The 10,618-nt window shown below is 44.4% G+C and overlaps 1 pseudogene; it reads right to left on the bottom strand.

Annotated features, from left to right (window-relative positions):
* Positions 1-888: 888 nt before the first annotated feature.
* LOC114614909 lies at positions 889-8,076 on the bottom strand (annotated as a pseudogene).
* Between the last annotated feature and the right edge of the window lie 2,542 nt (positions 8,077-10,618).

The following is a 10,618-nucleotide window of genomic DNA, read 5'->3' on the forward strand; positions in this document are numbered from 1 at the left end:
GCGCTGGAACTAAATAGAAAAGCACAGGGTTAGCTCTGAGCTCAAGAAATCTTTCCTAGGACCATGTGGACAGTTACTCTGGCCAGTGTGGGGTGGGGAAGCTTACCAGTTCTAGGCTAGCCTAGTGAGTGTGGAACCTGCAGACATCCGCTAGAGTCTCAGCAATTCCCCCATTTTGGTTTAATTAAATAGAAAGATTAGAAAGAGGTGTGGGGTTGAGCAGGTTTCATGGCTAATAGAAACCTGGGTGAGTAGGCAGAACAATGGAAAGAGATATAAAGAAGGTAGATAAATGCACAAACAGAGGCAATTTCTTTCCTGTTATCAGACTGCTGGCAGTATGTGTCTGTGGGTATGCACGAAGACGATGTGCCCACTGGGTGATCGTGGCGGTTACCAAGTTATCAGCCAGTGTCCCGAAAGAAAAACTGGTAACGGAAATCAGGCGCAGCTTAAATAACCAGGTTGTCACAGGATTATCTAAGGGCCTCGGCAGAGCTAGCCTACCAGAAGCTAGTCAGCCAGGAAATAGCCACCTAGTACTAGGACTTCCGGCAGCTGCGAAAGCTTGGGGGGAGGGGAGAGCTTTTTCTGAGAGGGAAAAATCACCCAACGGGCCAATGTCCTAAGTCACAGATCGGCTAGAGGCCAGTCGTATATGGACTGGGGCCATGAAAAGCCAACTCCTTAATCCAGGAAACGTTGGCCAGGCTAACCGGGCATCCAGGGTCCCTCGCACCGAACGGAAACTCCTTACAGATTAAAATCCTGGTGTCTGTGTGTGAGTTTGTGCAGTCTGATATCAGGAAAGGTGGAACCGGGGGATCTTCGTGCCTGTCTTGCCACCCAGCCCACGTGGCAGAGCACCATGCAAGCGGCCATGGCAGCTCAGCTCACGTGGTAGAAGTTTGGCAAGCCTCGCTGCAGCGTATGGGGCTTGTCTGCAGCAGCGGATGTTAATTCACTCGCTCGGTGATAGTGGGTAGCAGCAGATGAAGTCTGTGTGGTGTAGCAGTGGCAGCGGTGACATTGCATCCATCCTGCATGGTCACAGCAGCCAGAGCCAGTGGCTACACAGGTCTCGAGGTCCCCGAAGTTTTCATTCCTGGGTTTCAGCACCATTGTTAGATTTTCACACACAGCTTAAACAGATAATGCCAGACCAAATGGTTCCACGAGGGGGGGTGTATTTAGGGCAGAGGGCAAAGGTGGGGAGAGAAACGGGAGGAATGGCAGAGAGAAGAGAGAAGTGGAGGCTGGCAATGACCCTGTGGAGAGAGGAGGAAGGGAAAGGGGGAGGGGAGAGGGGGCAGAGAACCTACAGGCAGAGGGATCAAGGGAGCAAGAGAGTGAGGAGGGGGCAGGCAGCCCTTTTTATAGTGGGCAGGCCTACCTGCCTGTTGCCAGGTAACTGTGGAGGTGGAGTTTAGACAGAATACTAACACCACTTGCCCACTTCACTAATCAGCTCATTAGTTAAAGCTATTAGGTCTCCTATTATAAGAAGACAAACAGGTTTGCCTTGCTCACAGGTTTCCTATTAAAGAATAAACAGGTTTCAGAGGTAACTTTTCTACTAAAGAAACATGTTTTTACAATGGCCACTTTCAATAACAACTTATTCAACTAGATGAAAAAAAAATTCGTTCTGAGATATTTAAAAGCTTGAGGATATAAAAACTTAAATAAGTTCTAAGGACCTGAAGTGATTTAAGATATATAGAAATAAAGAATGTTTCAGATTCCTTTCCCATTCTATGCTGTTATTGCCCTGAGATCTTGGGAATTCAGGGTTTAATGAAGCACCAGCTGTTTTACTACTCAGTCACAAGCTCAGGATTTTGAGTTATCTTTGGTTATCTTCTAGATATAGACTTAGAGATGCCTTTTATTGGACTAAAATATCTCTATCCAATCTATATACCTGGCTCTTTGAACAGAAAAATATGTTCATGTTCAGAAAAAAAAAATGCTACAGTTCTTATTAAGACTCAAAGTTATAAGTCTACTCCTACTGCCTTACAGACGCCTATCAACTGCTTTTCCTACAATGTGAATTTCAATGAAATGGTAATGTTAATATATCCCCTTTTATGAACTTAAGATTCATATAAGCTTCAGGGAATCAAAGAGGTCATAAGACTTGAACCCACCTGCCAAAGTCAAATAGACTCCAGGTAAGTAAAGCCTAAGTTTCTGTACCTGTCTGTTCCTGAGGATGGAGTTTTCCCTGGTCTTAAGATTCCTTCTTTTCCCCAGTAACACAAAAATTTAACTTCTGTCCTGAGTTTATATTTGTCTCAACAGATTTTCACTTGGCTGACAGATTCCATCCAGGGATGCAAACCCCTGAGCTCGAGGCTTGCTGAAAGCTTATGTAAATCAGTCCGGCCAATATGATTACTCCTTGTCTCGACAGCTGGATCAGCTAATCAGATGCTTCTGATAAGTGCCCCGTTGTCCAGCCTTTTACTAGCCTCTCAGCCTTCCTGGGCCCTGATAACAACACCCTAATGTCAGCTGGAAGTAGTTGCAGAAGAGACTACGTTGACTATTACCCCACCTAAAATGAAAATGCTAAGTCAAAAGGAAACTCTGTAGCATAGAGGACAAAATGGCTACCTATAAGCTGATTGACATATCAGAAAAATGGGCCCAGAATTGTCAACTGGTAGATTCCTTAACTAAAATAGTTCTACAATATGATAGGATACTTGACCTGCTTTATGCAGAACAAAGGGGTATTATATGGCTTTTAAAATATTATTTCTATACTCAGGAAACATTACAAAAAGGAACCTGAGATAAAATAAATAACTGGTTTCCCATCCACTTCCAGGCTCCTTCTAGACAGTAACTCTAACGATTAGTAGATCTAAAATATAAACAAGTGCCCATCATAGGATCAAAGACTTGACTTGGGAGCATAATGCCACACCTGCCCAGCAACCAGGTATCTTCTTAGAATGCTGGGAACTGTAGTTCTTGGAAAATAACAAAGCCTCATGAGAAAGCACCATGACCTATAGGTTTGTCCTTATAAACCTTTTCAACATAACACATGGCTCCAGGCCATTCTGTGCTGAGCAATTCCAGGGAATGGTCCTGACCAAAGTCCATATCTTAGTCAGAATTTAATATTTAATAAAGCTTGCTTTTAAGTTTGGCCCAAAATGGTGGGGTTGGTTTTTCCTCCAGTGAATCTCATGATTAACACAGCAAATAAGCAATATACTAGGAATGGAGATCCCAATGTCTCCCAAGGAGATAGAAGAGGGGCGTACAGGAAAGAAAACAACAAAAGTCTTGTAATGAGGGATATTGGTGTGGACTCACTTGTCAATATGTAGAGATGCAAGAACAAATATATAGACGTGTGTGGGGATATTATGGTCTGTATGCTTCTGTCCATCCAAAGGTTATACATTGAAACTCTAACTCCAATAGGATAGTATTATGAGGTAGGGCTTTGAAAGGCAATTAGGTTTAATGAGATAGTGTGGAGGGGACCCCATGATGGCATTCGTGTCTTTATAGGAAGTAGATCGGAGCTTACGGTCTCTATCATGTTAGTGTAACTGGCCCTGCAGAAATGAAGTCATTCTAAAGAGACAATGGTGTCTCTCAATCTATCAGACTATTGAAGCAATGGACCCAAAAGAAATGAGAATTTCCCCAGGAATTTTATTCTGGGAGAAGGAAAGGGCAGCAGCCAAAAGGGGGAACTCATCTCTGGAAACAGACTTCACACAGTTCTAAGGATTTGTGAGACCTCTGTACAGAACAAGACTGAAGCCCAGAAAATGATGTGTCAGTAGTGGGTGGGACCATGCCTTCACCAGACTGCTTGGATGTACACATCCTTGTCCCTCTATTTAAACGCTAATCTCACTTCAGGACCAGAGGACTTGAGGGGTTCGCTTAGATCTCTTCCCAGTGAGGCCACATTGAATAACTTCCTTTTTCTGCTTTGCTTTTAATTAAGCTCTTTTAATTGGCTTATTGATGACAGATAGCCCTTACTTGGGCCACAGATTGTGACCCCCAAGTTCGACAACATGATGACAGAAGATGACCAACTGACAACCAAGAAGAGAACTTTTGGGGCCCACTGGGAAGCACCAAGACAACACCACTCACAGCCCTGCATCAGGTGAGTAGTAGGTGATTCGATGGGGGAGAAACGCGGGAGCGAAAGGTGTTGGAAAAATGGAAGAGAAGCCGAGCAGTGTGTGTGCTGTGATGTAGGGTGGAACTGAGATGTGAAGGCAGTTGCTGTCCTTGAACCTTGGGAAATGGTGAATTACAATGCCCATCAGTAGAGCCAGTGACGATCACAAGTGCCAGTGGGCCTAGGCCTTATCCCTTTGAGAAAACTAACCACTGTGTGAGTTGCTATGACTCCCAGAGCAGCATCCCAACCCAGGAAGAAGAGCAGAACCAGCAGGGTGGAGACCCACAGCTGACACGTTCTGCTCTGTTTCCCCCTCATCACTGCCCTACCTGCTAATCTCTCTAGATGGTTATGGTGGAGGTTCAAGGATCAGACTCTATGTCGAATTACAGTTTTACTATGCTATGCTTAACTTTGGCCAGAGATTTGTTTCCTGTGGAATCTGTGGGTTGGACAAAAACTTGAATATACCTAGAGTCCCACCTGCTGCCGTGCTATAAGGTGAGGGCAAGAAGACACCAAGAGACTCTCCCCAAAGTTTGAGCCACTTGGATGTGTAAGTATGGGGTGGAGAAATGGGAAAGGAAGAATAGCCGAATGGTTAGAGCGCTGTGAACATAGGCAGATCTGGAAACTCAGGTGGAGAGGAGTAGCCTGCTGTGACTACCCTGCAATGACACCTGAGACCTTGATGACATCCCAGTCTATGCTGCCCCTGGGGGCCATGTCTTGGTCCATGGCCATGAAGCAACAGGGGTCTCTGTCAATGTCTGTGGCCCATACTACCACCAAAGGCAATGTGGACATTCCTGGTTTGGGCTGCTGCCTGCAACCATGTTGATATCCAAGGGCTATGCAGAGCTGGCCCCACCCCTCCAGAGATTGGGCCCTGAGCTTTGACCTGCAGCACAGTAGAGCTAGCCCTGGCAGTGGGAGCATGAATGAGCTAGCCCCAACAGTGTGAGCCAGGGAAAGCAGACCCCGGGGTCATGAGAGCAGGAGAGCTAGCTCTGCCTCTTGCAGGCTTTGGCATTAGGTGAACTAGTCAGGGCAGTGCTAGAGAGCCGGCCCTGCTCACAGGGTGCAGCTGGCAGCTAACCAACTCAGCTCCCACCCAGGCCCAGATTCAGGGCTATGACTTGTCCACCCCAGCATCTACCCCATCTGTGAACTTCTGGAGCATGTAAAGGAGCCGGTCCTGCAAAGCCAAAGCTACAGGATATCTCCATGACACAGGGCAACAACAGGATACCCAAGAGGAGTCCCAGTGAGGAGCCAGTATTGATAGAGTAGCAGAAGCCAGAGGCCTCAAAGCAGACGAATGACTCACTGCAATGAACATTCACAAGCAAAGAAGTGTGGACAACATGGCTCATATTACCACTAGAGAACATGGAGACATCCCTAGTTGGGGCAGCCTGTGGATCATGTGGATGTCCAGGGGCTGTGCAGAACTGGCCACGTCCCTGATGGCTCCACCTCTCACTAGCAGCAGCATGCCAGGGAGCAGACCCTGTGCCTCACTGATCTAGTAAGCACAGTGGGGCTGGCCCTTGTGTTGGGTTTGTGGTGAGTCAACCCTGAGGCCATGAGTATGAGAGAGCTGCCCCTCACCAGCTGCAACGCTCAGGAGAGCAGGCCCTGAACCTCACCTGGGCAGCACAGCAGAGCTGGTCCTGATGGTGGGGCACAGGTGAGCTGGCCCCAAGGGAGAGAGTGAGGGATAGCAATGTGTCTGTGCCCTTCCTCCTTCCCCCCCCTCATCACAGGCAATTGTAGTGGGGAGAGTGGGCCTGAGGGCTTGAGAACAGAAGAGCTAATCCCACCCTCCCTCGCCCCCAGGTCAAACTCAAGTCGTCAGGCTTGGACGTAGGTGCCTTTACCCACTGGGCCATCTCACTGTCCTTTAAATGTGTTTTTGACTAAAGGATAGTATCAGTGTATGGTGGATTTGTTAGGATATAATCCCCTCGGCAATCCAGAAGCATCTGCAGTCGTATTTCCCTCCAGACTCATCTGGTGTGTTATGCTGTATATCTACATAAGTTAGAACCACCCAACTATACAATGTTACTTCTGCATTTAAAAGTTAACTGTCTAAGAAAATAGAAACACTGGCACGCAGCCCACCACTGTGTGTACTCCTTCCTATGGCTCTGAACTCTAACTGGTAGCATCTCCCTTCAGCTTGGAAAACTTCCTTTAGCATCCTCACAAGGTGAGGGTGCTATAAAAATTTGTGTCTGTCTTTATTTAAGTGAATACACCTTTATTTCCCTTCCTTTCTGAAAATTGCCTTCATTATGCATGGAACCTAAGGTTGCTAAATGTATTTCAGCCATTACAAATCTCTTCTGGAGCTGGGGAGATAGCTCAGTTGGGAAAGTCCTTGCCAAGCAAGCATATTTGGAGCCCCAACAGCAGTTATATAAAAAGCTAGACGTGGCAGCCACTACCTTCAATACCAGGACTAGGGAAATGGAGACAGGAGGCTGCAGGCAGCCAGTCTATCAGCCTCAGTAGCAGACCTGCTCTCAAGACCCAAAGCGACTGAGGAAAACGTCCAGTGGTGACCTCTGACCTCCAAACGAACTCACACATGTACACACACACACATCAATGAACTATCTTCTCAACTTTTTTCTGTTTAAATGACAAATGTAATACTGTGATTTTTAGACAAACTAATTAAAACTATGATTTCATTAGTGGGTAATAATTACACAGAACAATTTCTCTTAAATTTTTATAGTGAGAGGTCACCTAAATTTCACATTTTTCTCTTGTTTGCAGTGGATATGTGCACTTAACTTTTCTTTTTTTTTTCTTTTTCTTTTTTTTTTCTAACTGTAACCAGCTTTATTAAAGATACTTTTCATAAACAATCATGGTATTTCAGCCAGGACATGGGCAGACAATCAACGATATAAAGAACTTCCAAATTCCCTTCTTGTATAGACTACCAAAATCAGAAAGCCACTATAAAACCCAATGAAACCTTCATTCAACGCTTTGAAAACGGGGAGTAGCTTAGAGTGAGGGTTGACAGTTCACATTAAGGATGTTGTTTAACAACTTTTCACAAGCCGACCCTGACTTTCAGGAAATGAACATGGCAGAATTATCAATCTGAAGATCCACAATCTTTTATAAAAGGAACCAGTGTTCTTCTGAGAACACTCAGTGATGTCACTGTAAAGTCCATATCGCCCAATAGACTTGAAAACCAATTTTGGAGGCCAGGTTCCAACAGGTCTCTGGTATTAAGGGAATTAAGTCTGTTGATGGTACGGGGGAAGAGCATATAAAAATGAATTTAGAGTTTACCAGACCACAAGGCAATTTGTTGTGCCTTGGTGGCCTCCTATGTCAAGACCAGGACGTCTCTCCTGGAAGCCAACAGAAGCCTTTCAAAATTATCAAGGAAAGAGGTTTTCATCCTCAATCCAGCTTGGGAGATTATTTTGTTAGTGACACATGATCCTCCCCCCCCCAACAATGAAGTGTTCTGTGTGCTAACAATATAGCTTAAAAAAAAAAGTAAAACAAAATTCTGCATTTTTATAAAACTTGATAAAAAATAGTATTTCAAACTGTACAGTAACCAGAAGTACACAGTTATCAAAAATGCACACACATCACTTGACGTCTCGGCACCTTCCGCTTTCTGTGCCTGGTCTGTTTTGGCATCTCCATTTTCTGCAGGATTATTCGCATCCTTGCGGCTTTCCCCTTCTTCCCCTTGGGTACCTTCTCTCCCTTCTTTGCAGGGGCCTTTTTAGGCTTGGGCTCTGGCTTTGGAGGAGCAGATTTAGCAGACAATCTTGCAGATCTTCTCTGTGGCTCGTCCTTCACCTTGCTTTGTCTCCTTTAGGATCCCCTTCAGCCTTTCTTTTGGGCATGGCGGCGGCAGGGGACGTCGGCGCTGAACGCGGGTATACAGCGGCACGCGGGTTTGGTCCGTCCAGGGGTTGTCCTTGCTGCTTCTTCACACTGCTCCCACTTAACTTTTCAAAACAATGTATTCTCTAATTTGGGTTTTTAGTGGTTTTCCTTCAAACACCTGAGTTTGATTTTTTTTTTTTTCTGATTTGTCCTGACTGGGACTCACTATGCTTTCTGTAACAGTGGGTTACTGTTTTTAATTGATTTTAGAAAACCAGTGGGGAAAGGTATTATTATTTATTTTTAAATCCTTATTTGCTAATTCCCACCACTGGTCTTGTTTATATTGATTTGTTTCTCCTAACTATACCTTATATTTTCTCATATTTCCATTTGTATAGCATATTTTTAATTTTGGAAACAACCTCAAATTTTCAGGCAAATTACAAATGAAGTAAATCGTTTTTTAAATAATAATAGTTATTATTGATGTCTTCATCGTTACTATTACTACGCTTATTATTTAGTCTTAATATGTAGCCTGTGCTGGCCTGGAACCCCTACGTAGTCCAGTTAACCTTAAACTTGTGAGCCTCCTACCTCAGTTTCCATAGGATTGGGGCTACAGGTATATGACATCACTCCTGGCTCTCTAAATTATTCCAGAGTAAATTTCATACAAAAGGCCATGTGTCACTTTTGCCCATGTGTCGCTTCTGTGCAGAATGTGTGTACTGTCTGTAATATCCTCCTACGTAGCTAAGTGCAACCATTAGCGTCAGTCTGTGCTTCTGTGTTTCTGCCTCTTTCCTGCAGATACAGTTCTGCCCCCTTTGACAAGGTCTTTTATTATGAAATGTAACAGTCCAGAAGCTCACCTTGGGCTTGGATACCATGTCTCTTGTATCTCCTTCAGTCTGTAACAGCCTCAGTCTTTCCTTGACTCACATGACTATTTTAAAGATTACAGAATAGAGACTAGAGGGATGGCTCACTTAAGAGCACTTGCTTCTCTTCCAGAGGACCAGAGTCTGGTTCCCAGAACACACATCGGGCAACTCACACACTTAATTTTCTCTCAGTCTAAACTGTGGCTATATATATTTAAAAAAACTGCAGTGAAAATTTAGAAAAGATGGTGAGCATATTAAAAATAAAACACTAGTGAATTCCAGGACAGCCAAAGCTATGTAGAGAGACTCTGTCTCAAAAAAAAAAAAAAACTCCACAAAAAACAAAAATCAGAAGCTAGCAGTGGTACGCACCTTTAATCCAGCACTTGGGAGGCAGAAGCAGGGAAATCTCTGTGAGGTCAGCCTGGTCTACAGAGCTAATTCCAGGATAGCCAGAGCTACACAAAGAAACCCTGTCTCAAAAAAAAACCAAAACAAACAGCTACATTTGTGCTAGGGGACAGCAGTAAAACACATGACAAACTCAATTCTTACACACACACACACACACACACACACACACACACTCACACACAAGACAACTATAAACACTGTAGCTGTATTCAGACACACCAGAAGAGAGTATCAGATCCCATTACAGATAGTTGTAAGCCACCATGTGGTTGCTGGGAATTGAACTCAGGACCTCTGGAAGAGCAGTCAGTGCTCTTAACTGCTGAGTCATCTCTCCAGCCCAGGGAAGAGTCTTAATGAGAAATTATCTAGAATACATTGGCCTGTGGCATGTCTGTAGGCGGTTGCCTTGACTGTTGATTGATTTAGAAAAATCCAGCCCACTGTGGGTAGCACCATTCACTATGCAGGACCTCCTGAACATTCTAAGAGAGAAGAAAGCTAGCTGAGAGCAAATAAACATGTAAGCAAGTAGACCTAGATGAATTTATGTCACTGTACTCCTGACTAGGGATCTGATATGAGAAACATCTTGAGTCCCTGCAGGGATGGATTCTAACATGAAATTATGAGCTGAATAGAACCTTTTTCCCTGAAGTTGCTTTTTGTTGGTGTATTTTACCACAGCAACAGACATGAAACTAGATCATAGCTTAGTAAAGATGCCAACTGAGAACTGTAGGGTGGGTCATCTCGTCTACCTGGCTATCAGGTATGTATTTTTAGTAAGTGTGATAATGAGAAAATTGGCCACCTCCAAAGATGTCCATGTCCTGATCTTTGGGAATTATAAGTGTATTACACGACAAAGGAAAGGGGACTTTGCAGGTATGGCTAAGGACATTGTGTTAGAGTTATCCTGGATTACTGAGGTAGGCTCCATGTGGTTCCTGCATTCTGAAAGGAGGCAGGAGATTCAGAGTTAGAAGCTGTAGAGTTTGAAGTAGATGGCCACAAGCCAAGGAATGCAGTGTCTAGGAGCTGACAAGACAAGTGTGTGAATCTTTTCAGTGGCGTCTTCTGAAAGGAGTCAGCCCTGTCAGCACCGTGCTTTAGTTCACTGTGACCCAATGCCCACTTGGGCTAGTCGACCTGAACTGGAATCTGCAAGTTCAAAACTTTAGGGTATTTTCAGAAGCCTTTCTTTTTCTCTTTCTTTCTTTCTTTTTTTCTTTCTTTCTTTCCTTCTCTC

Source organism: Grammomys surdaster, unplaced genomic scaffold, assembly GCF_004785775.1.
Source record: "Grammomys surdaster isolate TR1022 unplaced genomic scaffold, NIH_TR_1.0 126546, whole genome shotgun sequence".
Lineage (NCBI taxonomy): Eukaryota > Metazoa > Chordata > Mammalia > Rodentia > Muridae > Grammomys > Grammomys surdaster.